This window comes from Ixodes scapularis, unplaced genomic scaffold (genome assembly GCF_016920785.2).
Source record: "Ixodes scapularis isolate PalLabHiFi unplaced genomic scaffold, ASM1692078v2 PGA_scaffold2__306_contigs__length_199485367, whole genome shotgun sequence".
NCBI lineage: Eukaryota > Metazoa > Arthropoda > Arachnida > Ixodida > Ixodidae > Ixodes > Ixodes scapularis.
This window is the reverse complement of record NW_024609857.1, coordinates 171,993,672-172,020,700: the sequence shown is the minus strand read 5'-3', so window position 1 is coordinate 172,020,700 and position 27,029 is coordinate 171,993,672.

Below are 27,029 nucleotides of genomic sequence, written 5' to 3'. Positions count from 1 at the left end.
CGCCCCAGCGCCGAAATGGTGCCTGCTGACTTATGTAGACGGTAGTCCCCAAGAGCAGAACTCGGAGCACTCCATTGTTCGTAGCGGACGATGTCGTTTTCGCCAAAACCGAATGCTGGGCACACTTCATTCTTGTAGTTGTTGTCGTCGTAGAATTCGTCCGAGGACGACACGTGGTAGCAGGCCCAGTCCGGCGCAGCGATGCAAAAAGCCTGCGTCAGCAGAAGAGTGCTTGTCAATGGCGGCACCAACATGACGCCGGCTCCACGCCCCAGCGCCGAAATGGTGCCTGCTGACTTATGTAGACGGTAGTCCCCAAGAGCAGCACTCGGAGCACTGCATTGTTCGTAGCGGACGATGTCGTTTTCGCCAAAACCGAATGCTGGGCACACTTCATTCTCGTAGTTGTTGTCGTCGTAGAATTCGTCCGAGGACGACACGTGGTAGCAGGCCCAGTCCGGCGCAGCGATGCAAAAAGCCTGCGTCAGCAGAAGAGTGCTTGTCAATCGCGGCACCAACATGACGCCGGCTCCACGCCCCAGCGCCGAAATGGTGCCTGCTGACTTATGTAGACGGTAGTCCCCAAGAGCAGCACTCGGAGCACTGCATTGTTCGTAGCGGACGATGTCGTTTTCGCCAAAACCGAATGCTGGGCACACTTCATTCTCGTAGTTGTTGTCGTCGTAGAATTCGTCCGAGGACGACACGTGGTAGCAGGCCCAGTCCGGCGCAGCGATGCAAAAAGCCTGCGTCAGCAGAAGAGTGCTTGTCAATCGCGGCACCAACATGACGCCGGTTCCACGCCCCAGCGCCGAAATGGTGCCTGCTGACTTATGTAGACGGTAGTCCCCAAGAGCAGCACTCGGAGCACTGCATTGTTCGTAGCGGACGATGTCGTTTTCGCCAAAACCGAATGCTGGGCACACTTCATTCTCGTAGTTGTTGTCGTCGTAGAATTCGTCCGAGGACGACACGTGGTAGCAGGCCCAGTCCGGCGCAGCGATACAAAAAGCCTGCGTCAGCAGAAGAGTGCTTGTCAATCGCGGCACCAACATGACGCCGGCTCCAAGCCCCGGCGCCGAAATGGTGCCTGCTGACTTATGTAGACGGTAGTCCCCAAGAGCAGCACTCGGAGCACTGCATTGTTCGTAGCGGACGATGTCGTTTTCGCCAAAACCGAATGCTGGGCACACTTCATTCTCGTAGTTGCTGTCGTCGTAGAATTCGTCCGAGGACGACACGTGGTAGCAGGCCCAGTCCGGCGCAGCGATGCAAAAAGCCTGCGTCGGCAGAAGAGTGCTTGTCAATCGCGGCACCAACATGACGCCGGTTGCACGCCCCAGCGCCGAAATGGTGCCTGCTGACTTATGTAGACGGTAGTCCCCAAGAGCAGCACTCGGAGCACTGCATTGTTCGTAGCGGACGATGTCGTTTTCGCCAAAACCGAATGCTGGGCACACTTCATTCTCGTAGTTGTTGTCGTCGTAGAATTCGTCCGAGGACGACACGTGGTAGCAGGCCCAGTCCGGCGCAGCGATGCAAAAAGCCTGCGTCAGCAGAAAAGTGCTTGTCAATCGCGGCACCAACATGACGCCGGTTCCACGCCCCAGCGCCGAAATGGTGCCTGCTGACTTATGTAGACGGTAGTCCCCAAGAGCAGCACTCGGAGCACTGCATTGTTCGTAGCGGACGATGTCGTTTTCACCAAAACCGAATGCTGGGCACACTTCATTCTCGTAGTTGTTGTCGTCGTAGAATTCGTCCGAGGACGACACGTGGTAGCAGGCCCAGTCCGGCGCAGCGATGCAAAAAGCCTGCGTCAGCAGAAAAGTGCTTGTCAATCGCGGCACCAACATGACGCCGGTTCCACGCCCCAGCGCCGAAATGGTGCCTGCTGACTTATGTAGACGGTAGTCCCCAAGAGCAGCACTCGGAGCACTCCATTGTTCGTAGCGGACGATGTCGTTTTCGCCAAAACCGAATGCTGGGCACACTTCATTCTCGTAGTTGTTGTCGTCGTAGAATTCGTCTGAGGACGACACGTGGTAGCAGGCCCAGTCCGGCGCAGCGATGCAAAAAGCCTGCGTCAGCAGAAAAGTGCTTGTCAATCGCGGCACCAACATGACGCCGGTTCCACGCCCCAGCGCCGAAATGGTGCCTGCTGACTTATGTAGACGGTAGTCCCCAAGAGCAGCACTCGGAGCACTGCATTGTTCGTAGCGGACGATGTCGTTTTCGCCAAAACCGAATGCTGGGCACACTTCATTCTCGTAGTTGTTGTCGTCGTAGAATTCGTCCGAGGACGACACGTGGTAGCAGGCCCAGTCCGGCGCAGCGATGGAAAAAGCCTGCGTCAGCAGAAAAGTGCTTGTCAATCGCGGCACCAACATGACGCCGGTTCCACGCCCCAGCGCCGAAATGGTGCCTGCTGACTTATGTAGACGGTAGTCCCCAAGAGCAGCACTCGGAGCACTGCATTGTTCGTAGCGGACGATGTCGTTTTCGCCAAAACCGAATGCTGGGCACACTTCATTCTCGTAGTTGTTGTCGTCGTAGAATTCGTCCGAGGACGACACGTGGTAGCAGGCCCAGTCCGGCGCAGCGGTGCAAAAAGCCTGCGTCAGCAGAAAAGTGCTTGTCAATCGCGGCACCAACATGACGCCGGTCCCACGCCCCAGCGCCGAAATGGTGCCTGCTGACTTATGTAGACGGTAGTCCCCAAGAGCAGCACTCGGAGCACTGCATTGTTCGTAGCGGACGATGTCGTTTTCGCCAAAACCGAATGCTGGGCACACTTCATTCTCGTAGTTGTTGTCGTCGTAGAATTCGTCCGAGGACGACACGTGGTAGCAGGCCCAGTCCGGCGCAGCGATGCAAAAAGCCTGCGTCAGCAGAAAAGTGCTTGTCAATCGCGGCACCAACATGACGTCGGTTCCACGCCCCAGCGCCGAAATGGTGCCTGCTGACTTATGTAGACGGTAGTCCCCAAGAGCAGCACTCGGAGCACTGCATTGTTCGTAGCGGACGATGTCGTTTTCGCCAAAACCGAATGCTGGGCACACTTCATTCTCGTAGTTGTTGTCGTCGTAGAATTCGTCCGAGGACGACACGTGGTAGCAGGCCCAGTCCGGCGCAGCGATGCAAAAAGCCTGCGTCAGCAGAAGAGTGCTTGTCAATCGCGGCACCAACATGACGCCGGTTCCACGCCCCAGCGCCGAAATGGTGCCTGCTGACTTATGTAGACGGTAGTCCCCAAGAGCAGCACTCGGAGCACTCCATTGTTCGTAGCGGACGATGTCGTTTTCGCCAAAACCGAATGCTGGGCACACTTCATTCTCGTAGTTGTTGTCGTCGTAGAATTCGTCCGAGGACGACACGTGGTAGCAGGCCCAGTCCGGCGCAGCGATGCAAAAAGCCTGCGTCAGCAGAAGAGTGCTTGTCAATCGCGGCACCAACATGACGCCGGTTCCACGCCCCAGCGCCGAAATGGTGCCTGCTGACTTATGTAGACGGTAGTCCCCAAGAGCAGCACTCGGAGGACTGCATTGTTCGTAGCGGACGATGTCGTTTTCGCCAAAACCGAATGCTGGGCACACTTCATTCTCGTAGTTGTTGTCGTCGTAGAATTCGTCCGAGGACGACACGGGGTAGCAGGCCCAGTCCGGCGCAGCGATGCAAAAAGCCTGCGTCGGCAGAAGAGTGCTTGTCAATCGCGGCACCAACATGACGCCGGCTCCACGCCCCAGCGCCGAAATGGTGCCTGCTGACTTATGTAGACGGTAGTCCCCAAGAGCAGCACTCGGAGCACTGCATTGTTCGTAGCGGACGATGTCGTTTTCGCCAAAACCGAATGCTGGGCACACTTCATTCTCGTAGTTGTTGTCGTCGTAGAATTCGTCCGAGGACGACACGTGGTAGCAGGCCCAGTCCGGCGCAGCGATGCAAAAAGCCTGCGTCAGCAGAAGAGTGCTTGTCAATCGCGGCACCAACATGACGCCGGTTCCACGCCCCAGCGCCGAAATGGTGCCTGCTGACTTATGTAGACGGTAGTCCCCAAGAGCAGCACTCGGAGCACTGCATTGTTCGTAGCGGACGATGTCGTTTTCGCCAAAACCGAATGCTGGGCACACTTCATTCTCGTAGTTGTTGTCGTCGTAGAATTCGTCCGAGGACGACACGTGGTAGCAGGCCCAGTCCGGCGCAGCGGTGCAAAAAGCCTGCGTCAGCAGAAAAGTGCTTGTCAATCGCGGCACCAACATGACGCCGGTTCCACGCCCCAGCGCCGAAATGGTGCCTGCTGACTTATGTAGACGGTAGTCCCCAAGAGCAGCACTCGGAGCACTGCATTGTTCGTAGCGGACGATGTCGTTTTCGCCAAAACCGAATGCTGGGCACACTTCATTTTCGTAGTTGTTGTCGTCGTAGAATTCGTCCGAGGACGACACGTGGTAGCAGGCCCAGTCCGGCGCAGCGATGCAAAAAGCCTGCGTCAGCAGAAAAGTGCTTGTCAATCGCGGCACCAACATGACGCCGGTTCCACGCCCCAGCGCCGAAATGGTGCCTGCTGACTTATGTAGACGGTAGTCCCCAAGAGCAGCACTCGGAGCACTGCATTGTTCGTAGCGGACGATGTCGTTTTCGCCAAAACCGAATGCTGGGCACACTTCATTCTCGTAGTTGTTGTCGTCGTAGAATTCGTCCGAGGACGACACGTGGTAGCAGGCCCAGTCCGGCGCAGCGATGCAAAAAGCCTGCGTCAGCAGAAGAGTGCTTGTCAATCGCGGCACCAACATGACGCCGGTTCCACGCCCCAGCGCCGAAATGGTGCCTGCTGACTTATGTAGACGGTAGTCCCCAAGAGCAGCACTCGGAGCACTCCATTGTTCGTAGCGGACGATGTCGTTTTCGCCAAAACCGAATGCTGGGCACACTTCATTCTCGTAGTTGTTGTCGTCGTAGAATTCGTCCGAGGACGACACGTGGTAGCAGGCCCAGTCCAGCGCAGCGATGCAAAAAGCCTGCGTCAGCAGAAAAGTGCTTGTCAATCGCGGCACCAACATGACGCCGGTTCCACGCCCCAGCGCCGAAATGGTGCCTGCTGACTTATGTAGACGGTAGTCCCCAAGAGCAGCACTCGGAGCACTGCATTGTTCGTAGCGGACGATGTCGTTTTCGCCAAAACCGAATGCTGGGCACACTTCATTCTCGTAGTTGTTGTCGTCGTAGAATTCGTCCGAGGACGACACGTGGTAGCAGGCCCAGTCCGGCGCAGCGATGCAAAAAGCCTGCGTCAGCAGAAGAGTGCTTGTCAATCGCGGCACCAACATGACGCCGGTTCCACGCCCCAGCGCCGAAATGGTGCCTGCTGACTTATGTAGACGGTAGTCCCCAAGAGCAGCACTCGGAGCACTGCATTGTTCGTAGCGGACGATGTCGTTTTCGCCAAAACCGAATGCTGGGCACACTTCATTCTCGTAGTTGTTGTCGTCGTAGAATTCGTCCGAGGACGACACGTGGTAGCAGGCCCAGTCCGGCGCAGCGATGCAAAAAGCCTGCGTCGGCAGAAGAGTGCTTGTCAATCGCGGCACCAACATGACGCCGGCTCCACGCCCCAGCGCCGAAATGGTGCCTGCTGACTTATGTAGACGGTAGTCCCCAAGAGCAGCACTCGGAGCACTGCATTGTTCGTAGCGGACGATGTCGTTTTCGCCAAAACCGAATGCTGGGCACACTTCATTCTCGTAGTTGTTGTCGTCGTAGAATTCGTCCGAGGACGACACGTGGTAGCAGGCCCAGTCCGGCGCAGCGATGCAAAAAGCCTGCGTCAGCAGAAGAGTGCTTGTCAATCGCGGCACCAACATGACGCCGGTTCCACGCCCCAGCGCCGAAATGGTGCCTGCTGACTTATGTAGACGGTAGTCCCCAAGAGCAGCACTCGGAGCACTGCATTGTTCGTAGCGGACGATGTCGTTTTCGCCAAAACCGAATGCTGGGCACACTTCATTCTCGTAGTTGTTGTCGTCGTAGAATTTGTCCGAGGACGACACGTGGTAGCAGGCCCAGTCCGGCGCAGCGATGCAAAAAGCCTGCGTCAGCAGAAGAGTGCTTGTCAATCGCGGCACCAACATGACGCCGGTTCCACGCCCCAGCGCCGAAATGGTGCCTGCTGACTTATGTAGACGGTAGTCCGCAAGAGCAGCACTCGGAGCACTCCATTGTTCGTAGCGGACGATGTCGTTTTCGCCAAAACCGAATGCTGGGCACACTTCATTCTCGTAGTTGTTGTCGTCGTAGAATTCGTCCGAGGACGACACGTGGTAGCAGGCCCAGTCCGGCGCAGCGATGCAAAAAGCCTGCGTCAGCAGAAAAGTGCTTGTCAATCGCGGCACCAACATGACGCCGGTTCCACGCCCCAGCGCCGAAATGGTGCCTGCTGACTTATGTAGACGGTAGTCCGCAAGAGCAGCACCCGGAGCACTCCATTGTTCGTAGCGGACGATGTCGTTTTCGCCAAAACCGAATGCTGGGCACACTTCATTCTCGTAGTTGTTGTCGTCGTAGAATTCGTCCGAGGACGACACGTGGTAGCAGGCCCAGTCCGGCGCAGCGATGCAAAAAGCCTGCGTCAGCAGAAGAGTGCTTGTCAATCGCGGCACCAACATGACGCCGGTTCCACGCCCCAGCGCCGAAATGGTGCCTGCTGACTTATGTAGACGGTAGTCCCCAAGAGCAGCACTCGGAGCACTGCATTGTTCGTAGCGGACGATGTCGTTTTCGCCAAAACCGAATGCTGGGCACACTTCATTCTCGTAGTTGTTGTCGTCGTAGAATTCGTCCGAGGACGACACGTGGTAGCAGGCCCAGTCCGGCGCAGCGATGCAAAAAGCCTGCGTCAGCAGAAGAGTGCTTGTCAATCGCGGCACCAACATGACGCCGGCTCCAAGCCCCGGCGCCGAAATGGTGCCTGCTGACTTATGTAGACGGTAGTCCCCAAGAGCAGCACTCGGAGCACTGCATTGTTCGTAGCGGACGATGTCGTTTTCGCCAAAACCGAATGCTGGGCACACTTCATTCTCGTAGTTGCTGTCGTCGTAGAATTCGTCCGAGGACGACACGTGGTAGCAGGCCCAGTCCGGCGCAGCGATGCAAAAAGCCTGCGTCGGCAGAAGAGTGCTTGTCAATCGCGGCACCAACATGACGCCGGTTGCACGCCCCAGCGCCGAAATGGTGCCTGCTGACTTATGTAGACGGTAGTCCCCAAGAGCAGCACTCGGAGCACTGCATTGTTCGTAGCGGACGATGTCGTTTTCGCCAAAACCGAATGCTGGGCACACTTCATTCTCGTAGTTGTTGTCGTCGTAGAATTCGTCCGAGGACGACACGTGGTAGCAGGCCCAGTCCGGCGCAGCGATGCAAAAAGCCTGCGTCAGCAGAAAAGTGCTTGTCAATCGCGGCACCAACATGACGCCGGTTCCACGCCCCAGCGCCGAAATGGTGCCTGCTGACTTATGTAGACGGTAGTCCCCAAGAGCAGCACTCGGAGCACTGCATTGTTCGTAGCGGACGATGTCGTTTTCGCCAAAACCGAATGCTGGGCACACTTCATTCTCGTAGTTGTTGTCGTCGTAGAATTCGTCCGAGGACGACACGTGGTAGCAGGCCCAGTCCGGCGCAGCGATGCAAAAAGCCTGCGTCAGCAGAAAAGTGCTTGTCAATCGCGGCACCAACATGACGCCGGTTCCACGCCCCAGCGCCGAAATGGTGCCTGCTGACTTATGTAGACGGTAGTCCCCAAGAGCAGCACTCGGAGCACTCCATTGTTCGTAGCGGACGATGTCGTTTTCGCCAAAACCGAATGCTGGGCACACTTCATTCTCGTAGTTGTTGTCGTCGTAGAATTCGTCCGAGGACGACACGTGGTAGCAGGCCCAGTCCGGCGCAGCGATGCAAAAAGCCTGCGTCAGCAGAAAAGTGCTTGTCAATCGCGGCACCAACATGACGCCGGTTCCACACCCCAGCGCCGAAATGGTGCCTGCTGACTTATGTAGACGGTAGTCCCCAAGAGCAGCACTCGGAGCACTGCATTGTTCGTAGCGGACGATGTCGTTTTCGCCAAAACCGAATGCTGGGCACACTTCATTCTCGTAGTTGTTGTCGTCGTAGAATTCGTCCGAGGACGACACGTGGTAGCAGGCCCAGTCCGGCGCAGCGATGGAAAAAGCCTGCGTCAGCAGAAAAGTGCTTGTCAATCGCGGCACCAACATGACGCCGGTTCCACGCCCCAGCGCCGAAATGGTGCCTGCTGACTTATGTAGACGGTAGTCCCCAAGAGCAGCACTCGGAGCACTGCATTGTTCGTAGCGGACGATGTCGTTTTCGCCAAAACCGAATGCTGGGCACACTTCATTCTCGTAGTTGTTGTCGTCGTAGAATTCGTCCGAGGACGACACGTGGTAGCAGGCCCAGTCCGGCGCAGCGGTGCAAAAAGCCTGCGTCAGCAGAAAAGTGCTTGTCAATCGCGGCACCAACATGACGCCGGTCCCACGCCCCAGCGCCGAAATGGTGCCTGCTGACTTATGTAGACGGTAGTCCCCAAGAGCAGCACTCGGAGCACTGCATTGTTCGTAGCGGACGATGTCGTTTTCGCCAAAACCGAATGCTGGGCACACTTCATTCTCGTAGTTGTTGTCGTCGTAGAATTCGTCCGAGGACGACACGTGGTAGCAGGCCCAGTCCGGCGCAGCGATGCAAAAAGCCTGCGTCAGCAGAAAAGTGCTTGTCAATCGCGGCACCAACATGACGTCGGTTCCACGCCCCAGCGCCGAAATGGTGCCTGCTGACTTATGTAGACGGTAGTCCCCAAGAGCAGCACTCGGAGCACTGCATTGTTCGTAGCGGACGATGTCGTTTTCGCCAAAACCGAATGCTGGGCACACTTCATTCTCGTAGTTGTTGTCGTCGTAGAATTCGTCCGAGGACGACACGTGGTAGCAGGCCCAGTCCGGCGCAGCGATGCAAAAAGCCTGCGTCAGCAGAAGAGTGCTTGTCAATCGCGGCACCAACATGACGCCGGTTCCACGCCCCAGCGCCGAAATGGTGCCTGCTGACTTATGTAGACGGTAGTCCCCAAGAGCAGCACTCGGAGCACTCCATTGTTCGTAGCGGACGATGTCGTTTTCGCCAAAACCGAATGCTGGGCACACTTCATTCTCGTAGTTGTTGTCGTCGTAGAATTCGTCCGAGGACGACACGTGGTAGCAGGCCCAGTCCGGCGCAGCGATGCAAAAAGCCTGCGTCAGCAGAAGAGTGCTTGTCAATCGCGGCACCAACATGACGCCGGTTCCACGCCCCAGCGCCGAAATGGTGCCTGCTGACTTATGTAGACGGTAGTCCCCAAGAGCAGCACTCGGAGGACTGCATTGTTCGTAGCGGACGATGTCGTTTTCGCCAAAACCGAATGCTGGGCACACTTCATTCTCGTAGTTGTTGTCGTCGTAGAATTCGTCCGAGGACGACACGGGGTAGCAGGCCCAGTCCGGCGCAGCGATGCAAAAAGCCTGCGTCGGCAGAAGAGTGCTTGTCAATCGCGGCACCAACATGACGCCGGCTCCACGCCCCAGCGCCGAAATGGTGCCTGCTGACTTATGTAGACGGTAGTCCCCAAGAGCAGCACTCGGAGCACTGCATTGTTCGTAGCGGACGATGTCGTTTTCGCCAAAACCGAATGCTGGGCACACTTCATTCTCGTAGTTGTTGTCGTCGTAGAATTCGTCCGAGGACGACACGTGGTAGCAGGCCCAGTCCGGCGCAGCGATGCAAAAAGCCTGCGTCAGCAGAAGAGTGCTTGTCAATCGCGGCACCAACATGACGCCGGTTCCACGCCCCAGCGCCGAAATGGTGCCTGCTGACTTATGTAGACGGTAGTCCCCAAGAGCAGCACTCGGAGCACTGCATTGTTCGTAGCGGACGATGTCGTTTTCGCCAAAACCGAATGCTGGGCACACTTCATTCTCGTAGTTGTTGTCGTCGTAGAATTCGTCCGAGGACGACACGTGGTAGCAGGCCCAGACCGGCGCAGCGGTGCAAAAAGCCTGCGTCAGCAGAAAAGTGCTTGTCAATCGCGGCACCAACATGACGCCGGTTCCACGCCCCAGCGCCGAAATGGTGCCTGCTGACTTATGTAGACGGTAGTCCCCAAGAGCAGCACTCGGAGCACTGCATTGTTCGTAGCGGACGATGTCGTTTTCGCCAAAACCGAATGCTGGGCACACTTCATTTTCGTAGTTGTTGTCGTCGTAGAATTCGTCCGAGGACGACACGTGGTAGCAGGCCCAGTCCGGCGCAGCGATGCAAAAAGCCTGCGTCAGCAGAAAAGTGCTTGTCAATCGCGGCACCAACATGACGCCGGTTCCACGCCCCAGCGCCGAAATGGTGCCTGCTGACTTATGTAGACGGTAGTCCCCAAGAGCAGCACTCGGAGCACTGCATTGTTCGTAGCGGACGATGTCGTTTTCGCCAAAACCGAATGCTGGGCACACTTCATTCTCGTAGTTGTTGTCGTCGTAGAATTCGTCCGAGGACGACACGTGGTAGCAGGCCCAGTCCGGCGCAGCGATGCAAAAAGCCTGCGTCAGCAGAAGAGTGCTTGTCAATCGCGGCACCAACATGACGCCGGTTCCACGCCCCAGCGCCGAAATGGTGCCTGCTGACTTATGTAGACGGTAGTCCCCAAGAGCAGCACTCGGAGCACTCCATTGTTCGTAGCGGACGATGTCGTTTTCGCCAAAACCGAATGCTGGGCACACTTCATTCTCGTAGTTGTTGTCGTCGTAGAATTCGTCCGAGGACGACACGTGGTAGCAGGCCCAGTCCGGCGCAGCGATGCAAAAAGCCTGCGTCAGCAGAAAAGTGCTTGTCAATCGCGGCACCAACATGACGCCGGTTCCACGCCCCAGCGCCGAAATGGTGCCTGCTGACTTATGTAGACGGTAGTCCCCAAGAGCAGCACTCGGAGCACTGCATTGTTCGTAGCGGACGATGTCGTTTTCGCCAAAACCGAATGCTGGGCACACTTCATTCTCGTAGTTGTTGTCGTCGTAGAATTCGTCCGAGGACGACACGTGGTAGCAGGCCCAGTCCGGCGCAGCGATGCAAAAAGCCTGCGTCAGCAGAAGAGTGCTTGTCAATCGCGGCACCAACATGACGCCGGTTCCACGCCCCAGCGCCGAAATGGTGCCTGCTGACTTATGTAGACGGTAGTCCCCAAGAGCAGCACTCGGAGCACTGCATTGTTCGTAGCGGACGATGTCGTTTTCGCCAAAACCGAATGCTGGGCACACTTCATTCTCGTAGTTGTTGTCGTCGTAGAATTCGTCCGAGGACGACACGTGGTAGCAGGCCCAGTCCGGCGCAGCGATGCAAAAAGCCTGCGTCGGCAGAAGAGTGCTTGTCAATCGCGGCACCAACATGACGCCGGCTCCACGCCCCAGCGCCGAAATGGTGCCTGCTGACTTATGTAGACGGTAGTCCCCAAGAGCAGCACTCGGAGCACTGCATTGTTCGTAGCGGACGATGTCGTTTTCGCCAAAACCGAATGCTGGGCACACTTCATTCTCGTAGTTGTTGTCGTCGTAGAATTCGTCCGAGGACGACACGTGGTAGCAGGCCCAGTCCGGCGCAGCGATGCAAAAAGCCTGCGTCAGCAGAAGAGTGCTTGTCAATCGCGGCACCAACATGACGCCGGTTCCACGCCCCAGCGCCGAAATGGTGCCTGCTGACTTATGTAGACGGTAGTCCCCAAGAGCAGCACTCGGAGCACTGCATTGTTCGTAGCGGACGATGTCGTTTTCGCCAAAACCGAATGCTGGGCACACTTCATTCTCGTAGTTGTTGTCGTCGTAGAATTTGTCCGAGGACGACACGTGGTAGCAGGCCCAGTCCGGCGCAGCGATGCAAAAAGCCTGCGTCAGCAGAAGAGTGCTTGTCAATCGCGGCACCAACATGACGCCGGTTCCACGCCCCAGCGCCGAAATGGTGCCTGCTGACTTATGTAGACGGTAGTCCGCAAGAGCAGCACTCGGAGCACTCCATTGTTCGTAGCGGACGATGTCGTTTTCGCCAAAACCGAATGCTGGGCACACTTCATTCTCGTAGTTGTTGTCGTCGTAGAATTCGTCCGAGGACGACACGTGGTAGCAGGCCCAGTCCGGCGCAGCGATGCAAAAAGCCTGCGTCAGCAGAAAAGTGCTTGTCAATCGCGGCACCAACATGACGCCGGTTCCACGCCCCAGCGCCGAAATGGTGCCTGCTGACTTATGTAGACGGTAGTCCGCAAGAGCAGCACCCGGAGCACTCCATTGTTCGTAGCGGACGATGTCGTTTTCGCCAAAACCGAATGCTGGGCACACTTCATTCTCGTAGTTGTTGTCGTCGTAGAATTCGTCCGAGGACGACACGTGGTAGCAGGCCCAGTCCGGCGCAGCGATGCAAAAAGCCTGCGTCAGCAGAAGAGTGCTTGTCAATCGCGGCACCAACATGACGCCGGTTCCACGCCCCAGCGCCGAAATGGTGCCTGCTGACTTATGTAGACGGTAGTCCGCAAGAGCAGCACTCGGAGCACTCCATTGTTCGTAGCGGACGATGTCGTTTTCGCCAAAACCGAATGCTGGGCACACTTCATTCTCGTAGTTGTTGTCGTCGTAGAATTCGTCCGAGGACGACACGTGGTAGCAGGCCCAGTCCGGCGCAGCGATGCAAAAAGCCTGCGTCAGCAGAAGAGTGCTTGTCAATCGCGGCACCAACATGACGCCGGTTCCACGCCCCAGCGCCGAAATGGTGCCTGCTGACTTATGTAGACGGTAGTCCGCAAGAGCAGCACTCGGAGCACTCCATTGTTCGTAGCGGACGATGTCGTTTTCGCCAAAACCGAATGCTGGGCACACTTCATTCTCGTAGTTGTTGTCGTCGTAGAATTTGTCCGAGGACGACACGTGGTAGCAGGCCCAGTCCGGCGCAGCGATGCAAAAAGCCTGCGTCAGCAGAAGAGTGCTTGTCAATCGCGGCACCAAGATGACGCCGGTTCCACGCCCCAGCGCCGAAATGGTGCCTGCTGACTTATGTAGACGGTAGTCCCCAAGAGCAGCACTCGGAGCACTGCATTGTTCGTAGCGGACGATGTCGTTTTCGCCAAAACCGAATGCTGGGCACACTTCATTCTCGTAGTTGTTGTCGTCGTAGAATTCGTCCGAGGACGACAGGTGGTAGCAGGCCCAGTCCGGCGCAGCGATGCAAAAAGCCTGCGTCAGCAGAAGAGTGCTTGTCAATCGCGGCACCAACATGACGCCGGTTCCACGCCCCAGCGCCGAAATGGTGCCTGCTGACTTATGTAGACGGTAGTCCCCAAGAGCAGCACTCGGAGCACTGCATTGTTCGTAGCGGACGATGTCGTTTTCGCCAAAACCGAATGCTGGGCACACTTCATTCTCGTAGTTGTTGTCGTCGTAGAATTCGTCCGAGGACGACAGGTGGTAGCAGGCCCAGTCCGGCGCAGCGATGCAAAAAGCCTGCGTCAGCAGAAAAGTGCTTGTCAATCGCGGCACCAACATGACGCCGGTTCCACGCCCCAGCGCCGAAATGGTGCCTGCTGACTTATGTAGACGGTAGTCCCCAAGAGCAGCACTCGGAGCACTGCATTGTTCGTAGCGGACGATGTCGTTTTCGCCAAAATCGAATGCTGGGCACACTTCATTCTCGTAGTTGTTGTCGTCGTAGAATTCGTTCGAGGACGACACGTGGTAGCAGGCCCAGTCCGGCGCAGCGATGCAAAAAGACTGCGTCAGCAGAAAAGTGCTTGTCAATCGCGGCACCAACATGACGCCGGTTCCACGCCCCAGCGCCGAAATGGTGCCTGCTGACTTATGTAGACGGTAGTCCCCAAGAGCAGCACTCGGAGCACTGCATTGTTCGTAGCGGACGATGTCGTTTTCGCCAAAACCGAATGCTGGGCACACTTCATTCTCGTAGTTGTTGTCGTCGTAGAATTCGTCCGAGGACGACACGTGGTAGCAGGCCCAGTCCGGCGCAGCGCTGCAAAAAGCCTGCGTCAGCAGAAGAGTGCTTGTCAATCGCGGCACCAACATGACGCCGGTTCCACGCCCCAGCGCCGAAATGGTGCCTGCTGACTTATGTAGACGGTAGTCCCCAAGAGCAGCACTCGGAACACTCCATTGTTCGTAGCGGACGATGTCGTTCTCGCCAAAACCGAATGCTGGGCACACTTCATTCTCGTAGTTGTTGTCGTCGTAGAATTCGTCCGAGGACGACACGTGGTAGCAGGCCCAGTCCGGCGCAGCGATGCAAAAAGCCTGCGTCAGCAGAAAAGTGCTTGTCAATCGCGGCACCAACATGACGCCGGTTCCACGCCCCAGCGCCGAAATGGTGCCTGCTGACTTATGTAGACGGTAGTCCCCAAGAGCAGCACTCGGAGCACTGCATTGTTCGTAGCGGACGATGTCGTTTTCGCCAAAACCGAATGCTGGGCACACTTCATTCTCGTAGTTGTTGTCGTCGTAGAATTCGTCCGAGGACGACACGTGGTAGCAGGCCCAGTCCGGCGCAGCGCTGCAAAAAGCCTGCGTCAGCAGAAGAGTGCTAGTCAATCGCGGCACCAACATGACGCCGGTTCCACGCCCCAGCGCCGAAATGGTGCCTGCTGACTTATGTAGACGGTAGTCCCCAAGAGCAGCACTCGGAGCACTGCATTGTTCGTAGCGGACGATGTCGTTTTCGCCAAAATCGAATGCTGGGCACACTTCATTCTCGTAGTTGTTGTCGTCGTAGAATTCGTCCGAGGACGACACGTGGTAGCAGGCCCAGTCCGGCGCAGCGATGCAAAAAGCCTGCGTCAGCAGAAAAGTGCTTGTCAATCGCGGCACCAACATGACGCCGGTTCCACGCCCCAGCGCCGAAATGGTGCCTGCTGACTTATGTAGACGGTAGTCCCCAAGAGCAGCACTCGGAACACTCCATTGTTCGTAGCGGACGATGTCGTTTTCGCCAACACCGAATGCTGGGCACACTTCATTCTCGTAGTTGTTGTCGTCGTAGAATTCGTCCGAGGACGACACGTGGTAGCAGGCCCAGTCCGGCGCAGCGATGCAAAAAGCCTGCGTCAGCAGAAAAGTGCTTGTCAATCGCGGCACCAACATGACGCCGGTTCCACTCCCCAGCGCCGAAATGGTGCCTGCTGACTTATGTAGACGGTAGTCCCCAAGAGCAGCACTCGGAACACTCCATTGTTCGTAGCGGACGATGTCGTTTTCGCCAACACCGAATGCTGGGCACACTTCATTCTCGTAGTTGTTGTCGTCGTAGAATTCGTCCGAGGACGACACGTGGTAGCAGGCCCAGTCCGGCGCGGCGATGCAAAAAGCCTGCGTCAGCAGAAAAGTGCTTGTCAATCGCGGCACCAACATGACGCCGGTTCCACGCCCCAGCGCCGAAATGGTGCCTGCTGACTTATGTAGACGGTAGTCCCCAAGAGCAGCACTCGGAGCACTGCATTGTTCGTAGCGGACGATGTCGTTTTCGCCAAAACCGAATGCTGGGCACACTTCATTCTCGTAGTTGTTGTCGTCGTAGAATTCGTCCGAGGACGACACGTGGTAGCAGGCCCAGTCCGGCGCAGCGATGCAAAAAGCCTGCGTCAGCAGAAAAGTGCTTGTCAATCGCGGCACCAACATGACGCCGGTTCCACTCCCCAGCGCCGAAATGGTGCCTGCTGACTTATGTAGACGGTAGTCCCCAAGAGCAGCACTCGGAGCACTGCATTGTTCGTAGCGGACGATGTCGTTTTCGCCAAAACCGAATGCTGGGCACACTTCATTCTCGTAGTTGTTGTCGTCGTAGAATTCGTCCGAGGACGACACGTGGTAGCAGGCCGAGTCCGGCGCAGCGATGCAAAAAGCCTGCGTCAGCAGAAAAGTGCTTGTCAATCGCGGCACCAACATGACGCCGGTTCCACTCCCCAGCGCCGAAATGGTGCCTGCTGACTTATGTAGACGGTAGTCCCCAAGAGCAGCACTCGGAGCACTGCATTGTTCGTAGCGGACGATGTCGTTTTCGCCAAAACCGAATGCTGGGCACACTTCATTCTCGTAGTTGTTGTCGTCGTAGAATTCGTCCGAGGACGACACGTGGTAGCAGGCCCAGTCCGGCGCAGCGATGCAAAAAGCCTGCGTCAGCAGAAAAGTGCTTGTCAATCGCGGCACCAACATGACGCCGGTTCCACGCCCCAGCGCCGAAATGGTGCCTGCTGACTTATGTAGACGGTAGTCCCCAAGAGCAGCACTCGGAACACTCCATTGTTCGTAGCGGACGATGTCGTTTTCGCCAAAACCGAATGCTGGGCACACTTCATTCTCGTAGTTGTTGTCGTCGTAGAATTCGTCCGAGGACGACACGTGGTAGCAGGCCCAGTCCGGCGCAGCGATGCAAAAAGCCTGCGTCAGCAGAAAAGTGCTTGTCAATCGCGGCACCAACATGACGCCGGTTCCACGCCCCAGCGCCGAAATGGTGCCTGCTGACTTATGTAGACGGTAGTCCCCAAGAGCAGCACTCGGAGCACTGCATTGTTCGTAGCGGACGATGTCGTTTTCGCCAAAACCGAATGCTGGGCACACTTCATTCTCGTAGTTGTTGTCGTCGTAGAATTCGTCCGAGGACGACACGTGGTAGCAGGCCCAGTCCGGCGCTGCGATGCAAAAAGCCTGCGTCAGCAGAAAAGTGCTTGTCAATCGCGGCACCAACATGACGCCGGTTCCACTCCCCAGCGACGAAATGGTGCCTGCTGACTTATGTAGACGGTAGTCCCCAAGAGCAGCACTCGGAACACTCCATTGTTCGTAGCGGACGATGTCGTTTTCGCCAAAACCGAATGCTGGGCACACTTCATTCTCGTAGTTGTTGTCGTCGTAGAATTCTTCCGAGGACGACACGTGGTAGCAGGCCCAGTCCGGCGCAGCGATGCAAAAAGCCTGCGTCAGCAGAAAAGTGCTTGTCAATCGCGGCACCAACATGACGCCGGTTCCACGCCCCAGCGCCGAAATGGTGCCTGCTGACTTATGTAGACGGTAGTCCCCAAGAGCAGCACTCGGAGCACTGCATTGTTCGTAGCGGACGATGTCGTTTTCGCCAAAACCGAATGCTGGGCACACTTCATTCTCGTAGTTGTTGTCGTCGTAGAATTCGTCCGAGGACGACACGTGGTAGCAGGCCCAGTCCGGCGCAGCGATGCAAAAAGCCTGCGTCAGCAGAAAAGTGCTTGTCAATCGCGGCACCAACATGACGCCGGTTCCACTCCCCAGCGCCGAAATGGTGCCTGCTGACTTATGTAGACGGTAGTCCCCAAGAGCAGCACTCGGAGCACTGCATTGTTCGTAGCGGACGATGTCGTTCTCGCCAAAACCGAATGCTGGGCACACTTCATTCTCGTAGTTGTTGTCGTCGTAGAATTCGTCCGAGGACGACACGTGGTAGCAGGCCCAGTCCGGCGCAGCGATGCAAAAAGCCTGCGTCAGCAGAAAAGTGCTTGTTAATCGCGGCACCAACATGACGCCGGTTCCACTCCTCAGCGCCGAAATGGTGCCTGCTGACTTATGTAGACGGTAGTCCCCAAGAGCAGCACTCGGAGCACTGCATTGTTCGTAGCGGACGATGTCGTTTTCGCCAAAACCGAATGCTGGGCACACTTCATTCTCGTAGTTGTTGTCGTCGTAGAATTCGTCCGAAGACGACACGTGGTAGCAGGCCCAGTCCGGCGCAGCGATGCAAAAAGCCTGCGTCAGCAGAAAAGTGCTCGTCAATCGCGGCACCAACATGACGCCGGTTCCACTCCCCAGCGCCGAAATGGTGCCTGCTGACTTATGTAGACGGTAGTCCCCAAGAGCAGCACTCGGAGCACTGCATTGTTCGTAGCGGACGATGTCGTTTTCGCCAAAACCGAATGCTGGGCACACTTCATTCTCGTAGTTGTTGTCGTCGTAGAATTCGTCCGAGGACGACACGTGGTAGCAGGCCCAGTCCGGCGCAGCGATGCAAAAAGCCCGCGTCAGCAGAAAAGTGCTTGTCAATCGCGGCACCAACATGACGCCGGTTCCACGCCCCAGCGCCGAAATGGTGCCTGCTGACTTATGTAGACGGTAGTCCCCAAGAGCAGCACTCGGAGCACCCCATTGTTCGTAGCGGACGATGTCGTTTTCGCCAAAACCGAATGCTGGGCACACTTCATTCTCGTAGTTGTTGTCGTCGTAGAATTCGTCCGAGGACGACACGTGGTAGCAGGCCCAGTCCTGCGCAGCGATGCAAAAAGCCTGCGTCAGCAGAAAAGTGCTTGTCAATCGCGGCACCAACATGACGCCGGTTCCACGCCCCAGCGCCGAAATGGTGCCTGCTGACTTATGTAGACGGTAGTCCCCAAGAGCAGCACTCGGAGCACTGCATTGTTCGTAGCGGACGATGTCGTTTTCGCCAAAACCGAATGCTGGGCACACTTCATTCTCGTAGTTGTTGTCGTCGTAGAATTCGTCCGAGGACGACACGTGGTAGCAGGCCCAGTCCGGCGCAGCGATGCAAAAAGCCTGCGTCAGCAGAAAAGTGCTTGTCAATCGCGGCACCAACATGACGCCGGTTCCACGCCCCAGCGCCGAAATGGTGCCTGCTGACTTATTTAGACGGTAGTCCCCAAGAGCAGCACTCGGAGCACTCCATTGTTCGTAGCGGACGATGTCGTTTTCGTTAAAACCGAATGCTGGGCACACTTCATTCTCGTAGTTGTTGTCGTCGTAGAATTCGTCCGAGGACGACACGTGGTAGCAGGCCCAGTCCGGCGCAGCGATGCAAAAAGCCCGCGTCAGCAGAAAAGTGCTTGTCAATCGCGGCACCAACATGACGCCGGTTCCACGCCCCAGCGCCGAAATGGTGCCTGCTGACTTATGTAGACGGTAGTCCCCAAGAGCAGCACTCGGAGCACCCCATTGTTCGTAGCGGACGATGTCGTTTTCGCCAAAACCGAATGCTGGGCACACTTCATTCTCGTAGTTGTTGTCGTCGTAGAATTCGTCCGAGGACGACACGTGGTAGCAGGCCCAGTCCTGCGCAGCGATGCAAAAAGCCTGCGTCAGCAGAAAAGTGCTTGTCAATCGCGGCACCAACATGACGCCGGTTCCACGCCCCAGCGCCGAAATGGTGCCTGCTGACTTATGTAGACGGTAGTCCCCAAGAGCAGCACTCGGAGCACTGCATTGTTCGTAGCGGACGATGTCGTTTTCGCCAAAACCGAATGCTGGGCACACTTCATTCTCGTAGTTGTTGTCGTCGTAGAATTCGTCCGAGGACGACACGTGGTAGCAGGCCCAGTCCGGCGCAGCGATGCAAAAAGCCTGCGTCAGCAGAAAAGTGCTTGTCAATCGCGGCACCAACATGACGCCGGTTCCACGCCCCAGCGCCGAAATGGTGCCTGCTGACTTATTTAGACGGTAGTCCCCAAGAGCAGCACTCGGAGCACTCCATTGTTCGTAGCGGACGATGTCGTTTTCGTTAAAACCGAATGCTGGGCACACTTCATTCTCGTAGTTGTTGTCGTCGTAGAATTCGTCCGAGGACGACACGTGGTAGCAGGCCGAGTCCGGCGCAGCGATGCAAAAAGCCTGCGTCAGCAGAAAAGTGCTTGTCAATCGCGGCACCAACATGACGCCGGTTCCACTCCCCAGCGCCGAAATGGTGCCTGCTGACTTATGTAGACGGTAGTCCCCAAGAGCAGCACTCGGAGCACTGCATTGTTCGTAGCGGACGATGTCGTTTTCGCCAAAACCGAATGCTGGGCACACTTCATTCTCGTAGTTGTTGTCGTCGTAGAATTCGTCCGAGGACGACACGTGGTAGCAGGCCCAGTCCGGCGCAGCGATGCAAAAAGCCTGCGTCAGCAGAAAAGTGCTTGTCAATCGCGGCACCAACATGACGCCGGTTCCACGCCCCAGCGCCGAAATGGTGCCTGCTGACTTATGTAGACGGTAGTCCCCAAGAGCAGCACTCGGAACACTCCATTGTTCGTAGCGGACGATGTCGTTTTCGCCAAAACCGAATGCTGGGCACACTTCATTCTCGTAGTTGTTGTCGTCGTAGAATTCGTCCGAGGACGACACGTGGTAGCAGGCCCAGTCCGGCGCAGCGATGCAAAAAGCCTGCGTCAGCAGAAAAGTGCTTGTCAATCGCGGCACCAACATGACGCCGGTTCCACGCCCCAGCGCCGAAATGGTGCCTGCTGACTTATGTAGACGGTAGTCCCCAAGAGCAGCACTCGGAGCACTGCATTGTTCGTAGCGGACGATGTCGTTTTCGCCAAAACCGAATGCTGGGCACACTTCATTCTCGTAGTTGTTGTCGTCGTAGAATTCGTCCGAGGACGACACGTGGTAGCAGGCCCAGTCCGGCGCTGCGATGCAAAAAGCCTGCGTCAGCAGAAAAGTGCTTGTCAATCGCGGCACCAACATGACGCCGGTTCCACTCCCCAGCGACGAAATGGTGCCTGCTGACTTATGTAGACGGTAGTCCCCAAGAGCAGCACTCGGAACACTCCATTGTTCGTAGCGGACGATGTCGTTTTCGCCAAAACCGAATGCTGGGCACACTTCATTCTCGTAGTTGTTGTCGTCGTAGAATTCTTCCGAGGACGACACGTGGTAGCAGGCCCAGTCCGGCGCAGCGATGCAAAAAGCCTGCGTCAGCAGAAAAGTGCTTGTCAATCGCGGCACCAACATGACGCCGGTTCCACGCCCCAGCGCCGAAATGGTGCCTGCTGACTTATGTAGACGGTAGTCCCCAAGAGCAGCACTCGGAGCACTGCATTGTTCGTAGCGGACGATGTCGTTTTCGCCAAAACCGAATGCTGGGCACACTTCATTCTCGTAGTTGTTGTCGTCGTAGAATTCGTCCGAGGACGACACGTGGTAGCAGGCCCAGTCCGGCGCAGCGATGCAAAAAGCCTGCGTCAGCAGAAAAGTGCTTGTCAATCGCGGCACCAACATGACGCCGGTTCCACTCCCCAGCGCCGAAATGGTGCCTGCTGACTTATGTAGACGGTAGTCCCCAAGAGCAGCACTCGGAGCACTGCATTGTTCGTAGCGGACGATGTCGTTCTCGCCAAAACCGAATGCTGGGCACACTTCATTCTCGTAGTTGTTGTCGTCGTAGAATTCGTCCGAGGACGACACGTGGTAGCAGGCCCAGTCCGGCGCAGCGATGCAAAAAGCCTGCGTCAGCAGAAAAGTGCTTGTTAATCGCGGCACCAACATGACGCCGGTTCCACTCCTCAGCGCCGAAATGGTGCCTGCTGACTTATGTAGACGGTAGTCCCCAAGAGCAGCACTCGGAGCACTGCATTGTTCGTAGCGGACGATGTCGTTTTCGCCAAAACCGAATGCTGGGCACACTTCATTCTCGTAGTTGTTGTCGTCGTAGAATTCGTCCGAAGACGACACGTGGTAGCAGGCCCAGTCCGGCGCAGCGATGCAAAAAGCCTGCGTCAGCAGAAAAGTGCTCGTCAATCGCGGCACCAACATGACGCCGGTTCCACTCCCCAGCGCCGAAATGGTGCCTGCTGACTTATGTAGACGGTAGTCCCCAAGAGCAGCACTCGGAGCACTGCATTGTTCGTAGCGGACGATGTCGTTTTCGCCAAAACCGAATGCTGGGCACACTTCATTCTCGTAGTTGTTGTCGTCGTAGAATTCGTCCGAGGACGACACGTGGTAGCAGGCCCAGTCCGGCGCAGCGATGCAAAAAGCCCGCGTCAGCAGAAAAGTGCTTGTCAATCGCGGCACCAACATGACGCCGGTTCCACGCCCCAGCGCCGAAATGGTGCCTGCTGACTTATGTAGACGGTAGTCCCCAAGAGCAGCACTCGGAGCACCCCATTGTTCGTAGCGGACGATGTCGTTTTCGCCAAAACCGAATGCTGGGCACACTTCATTCTCGTAGTTGTTGTCGTCGTAGAATTCGTCCGAGGACGACACGTGGTAGCAGGCCCAGTCCTGCGCAGCGATGCAAAAAGCCTGCGTCAGCAGAAAAGTGCTTGTCAATCGCGGCACCAACATGACGCCGGTTCCACGCCCCAGCGCCGAAATGGTGCCTGCTGACTTATGTAGACGGTAGTCCCCAAGAGCAGCACTCGGAGCACTGCATTGTTCGTAGCGGACGATGTCGTTTTCGCCAAAACCGAATGCTGGGCACACTTCATTCTCGTAGTTGTTGTCGTCGTAGAATTCGTCCGAGGACGACACGTGGTAGCAGGCCCAGTCCGGCGCAGCGATGCAAAAAGCCTGCGTCAGCAGAAAAGTGCTTGTCAATCGCGGCACCAACATGACGCCGGTTCCACGCCCCAGCGCCGAAATGGTGCCTGCTGACTTATTTAGACGGTAGTCCCCAAGAGCAGCACTCGGAGCACTCCATTGTTCGTAGCGGACGATGTCGTTTTCGTTAAAACCGAATGCTGGGCACACTTCATTCTCGTAGTTGTTGTCGTCGTAGAATTCGTCCGAGGACGACACGTGGTAGCAGGCCCAGTCCGGCGCAGCGATGCAAAAAGCCTGCGTCAGCAGAAAAGTGCTTGTCAATCGCGGCACCAACATGACGCCGGTTCCACTCCCCAGCGCCGAAATGGTGCCTGCTGACTTATGTAGACGGTAGTCCCCAAGAGCAGCACTCGGAGCACTGCATTGTTCGTAGCGGACGATGTCGTTTTCGCCAAAACCGAATGCTGGGCACACTTCATTCTCGTAGTTGTTGTCGTCGTAGAATTCGTCCGAGGACGACACGTGGTAGCAGGCCCAGTCCGGCGCAGCGATGCAAAAAGCCTGCGTCAGCAGAAAAGTGCTTGTCAATCGCGGCACCAACATGACGCCGGTTCCACGCCCCAGCGCCGAAATGGTGCCTGCTGACTTATTTAGACGGTAGTCCCCAAGAGCAGCACTGGGAGCACTGCATTGTTCGTAGCGGACGATGTCGTTTTCGCCAAAACCGAATGCTGGGCACACTTCATTCTCGTAGTTGTTGTCGTCGTAGAATTCGTCCGAGGACGACACGTGGTACCAGGCCCAGTCCGGCGCAGCGATGCAAAAAACCTGCGTCAGCAGAAGAGTGCTTGTCAATCGCGGCACCAACATGACGCCGGCTCCACGCCCCAGCGCCGAAATGGTGGCTGCTGACTTATGTAGACGTTAGTCCCCAAGAGCAGCACTCGGAGCACTCCATTGTTCGTAGCGGACGATGTCGTTTTCGCCAAAACTGAATGCTGGGCACACTTCATTCTCGTAGTTGTTGTCGTCGTAGAATTCGTCCGAGGACGACACGTGGTAGCAGGCCCAGTCCGGCGCAGCGATGCAAAAAGCCTGCGTCAGCAGAAAAGTGCTTGTCAATCGCGGCACCAACATGACGCCGGTTCCACGCCCCAGCGCCGAAATGGTGCCTGCTGACTTATGTAGACGGTAGTCCCCAAGAGCAGCACTCGGAGCACTGCATTGTTCGTAGCGGACGATGTCGTTTTCGCCAAAACCGAATGCTGGGCACACTTCATTCTCGTAGTTGTTGTCGTCGTAGAATTCGTCCGAGGACGACACGTGGTAGCAGGCCCAGTCCGGCGCAGCGATGCAAAAAGCCTGCGTCAGCAGAAGAGTGCTTGTCAATCGCGGCACCAACATGACGCCGGTTCCACGCCCCAGCGCCGAAATGGTGCCTGCTGACTTATGTAGACGGTAGTCCCCAAGAGCAGCACTCGGAGCACTCCATTGTTCGTAGCGGACGATGTCGTTTTCGCCAAAACCGAATGCTTTGCACACTTCATTCTCGTAGTTGTTGTCGTCGTAGAATTCGTCCGAGGACGACACGTGGTAGCAGGCCCAGTCCGGCGCAGCGATGCAAAAAGCCTGCGTCAGCAGAAAAGTGCTTGTCAATCGCGGCACCAACATGACGCCGGTTCCACGCCCCAGCGCCGAAATGGTGCCTGCTGACTTATGTAGACGGTAGTCCCCAAGAGCAGCACTCGGAGCACTGCATTGTTCGTAGCGGACGATGTCGTTTTCGCCAAAACCGAATGCTGGGCACACTTCATTCTCGTAGTTGTTGTCGTCGTAGAATTCGTCCGAGGACGACACGTGGTAGCAGGCCCAGTCCGGCGCAGCGATGCAAAAAGCCTGCGTCAGCAGAAAAGTGCTTGTCAATCGCGGCACCAACATGACGCCGGTTCCACGCCCCAGCGCCGAAATGGTGCCTGCTGACTTATGTAGACGGTAGTCCCCAAGAGCAGCACTCGGAGCACTCCATTGTTCGTAGCGGACGATGTCGTTTTCGCCAAAACCGAATGCTGGGCACACTTCATTCTCGTAGTTGTTGCCGTCGTAGAATTCGTCCGAGGACGACACGTGGTAGCAGGCCCAGTCCGGCGCAGCGATGCAAAAAGCCTGCGTCAGCAGAAGAGTGCTTGTCAATCGCGGCACCAACATGACGCCGGTTCCACGCCCCAGCGCCGGAATGGTGCCTGCTGACTTATGTAGACGGTAGTCCCCAAGAGCAGCACTCGGAGCACTCCATTGTTCGTAGCGGACGATGTCGTTTTCGCCAAAACCGAATGCTGGGCACACTTCATTCTCGTAGTTGTTGTCGTCGTAGAATTCGTCCGAGGACGACACGTGGTAGCAGGCCCAGTCCGGCGCAGCGATGCAAAAAGCCTGCGTCAGCAGAAAAGTGCTTGTCAATCGCGGCACCAACATGACGCCGGTTCCACGCCCCAGCGCCGAAATGGTGCCTGCTGACTTATGTAGACGGTAGTCCCCAAGAGCAGCACTCGGAGCACTGCATTGTTCGTAGCGGACGATGTCGTTTTCGCCAAAACCGAATGCTGGGCACACTTCATTCTCGTAGTTGTTGTCGTCGTAGAATTCGTCCGAGGACGACACGTGGTAGCAGGCCCAGTCCGGCGCAGCGCTGCAAAAAGCCTGCGTCAGCAGAAGAGTGCTTGTCAATCGCGGCACCAACATGACGCCGGTTCCACGCCCCAGCGCCGAAATGGTGCCTGCTGACTTATGTAGACGGTAGTCCGCAAGAGCAGCACTCGGAGCACTCCATTGTTCGTAGCGGACGATGTCGTTTTCGCCAAAACCGAATGCTGGGCACACTTCATTCTCGTAGTTGTTGTCGTCGTAGAATTTGTCCGAGGACGACACGTGGTAGCAGGCCCAGTCCGGCGCAGCGATGCAAAAAGCCTGCGTCAGCAGAAGAGTGCTTGTCAATCGCGGCACCAAGATGACGCCGGTTCCACGCCCCAGCGCCGAAATGGTGCCTGCTGACTTATGTAGACGGTAGTCCCCAAGAGCAGCACTCGGAGCACTGCATTGTTCGTAGCGGACGATGTCGTTTTCGCCAAAACCGAATGCTGGGCACACTTCATTCTCGTAGTTGTTGTCGTCGTAGAATTCGTCCGAGGACGACAGGTGGTAGCAGGCCCAGTCCGGCGCAGCGATGCAAAAAGCCTGCGTCAGCAGAAGAGTGCTTGTCAATCGCGGCACCAACATGACGCCGGTTCCACGCCCCAGCGCCGAAATGGTGCCTGCTGACTTATGTAGACGGTAGTCCCCAAGAGCAGCACTCGGAGCACTGCATTGTTCGTAGCGGACGATGTCGTTTTCGCCAAAACCGAATGCTGGGCACACTTCATTCTCGTAGTTGTTGTCGTCGTAGAATTCGTCCGAGGACGACAGGTGGTAGCAGGCCCAGTCCGGCGCAGCGATGCAAAAAGCCTGCGTCAGCAGAAAAGTGCTTGTCAATCGCGGCACCAACATGACGCCGGTTCCACGCCCCAGCGCCGAAATGGTGCCTGCTGACTTATGTAGACGGTAGTCCCCAAGAGCAGCACTCGGAGCACTGCATTGTTCGTAGCGGACGATGTCGTTTTCGCCAAAATCGAATGCTGGGCACACTTCATTCTCGTAGTTGTTGTCGTCGTAGAATTCGTTCGAGGACGACACGTGGTAGCAGGCCCAGTCCGGCGCAGCGATGCAAAAAGCCTGCGTCAGCAGAAAAGTGCTTGTCAATCGCGGCACCAACATGACGCCGGTTCCACGCCCCAGCGCCGAAATGGTGCCTGCTGACTTATGTAGACGGTAGTCCCCAAGAGCAGCACTCGGAGCACTGCATTGTTCGTAGCGGACGATGTCGTTTTCGCCAAAACCGAATGCTGGGCACACTTCATTCTCGTAGTTGTTGTCGTCGTAGAATTCGTCCGAGGACGACACGTGGTAGCAGGCCCAGTCCGGCGCAGCGCTGCAAAAAGCCTGCGTCAGCAGAAGAGTGCTTGTCAATCGCGGCACCAACATGACGCCGGTTCCACGCCCCAGCGCCGAAATGGTGCCTGCTGACTTATGTAGACGGTAGTCCCCAAGAGCAGCACTCGGAACACTCCATTGTTCGTAGCGGACGATGTCGTTCTCGCCAAAACCGAATGCTGGGCACACTTCATTCTCGTAGTTGTTGTCGTCGTAGAATTCGTCCGAGGACGACACGTGGTAGCAGGCCCAGTCCGGCGCAGCGATGCAAAAAGCCTGCGTCAGCAGAAAAGTGCTTGTCAATCGCGGCACCAACATGACGCCGGTTCCACGCCCCAGCGCCGAAATGGTGCCTGCTGACTTATGTAGACGGTAGTCCCCAAGAGCAGCACTCGGAGCACTGCATTGTTCGTAGCGGACGATGTCGTTTTCGCCAAAACCGAATGCTGGGCACACTTCATTCTCGTAGTTGTTGTCGTCGTAGAATTCGTCCGAGGACGACACGTGGTAGCAGGCCCAGTCCGGCGCAGCGCTGCAAAAAGCCTGCGTCAGCAGAAGAGTGCTAGTCAATCGCGGCACCAACATGACGCCGGTTCCACGCCCCAGCGCCGAAATGGTGCCTGCTGACTTATGTAGACGGTAGTCCCCAAGAGCAGCACT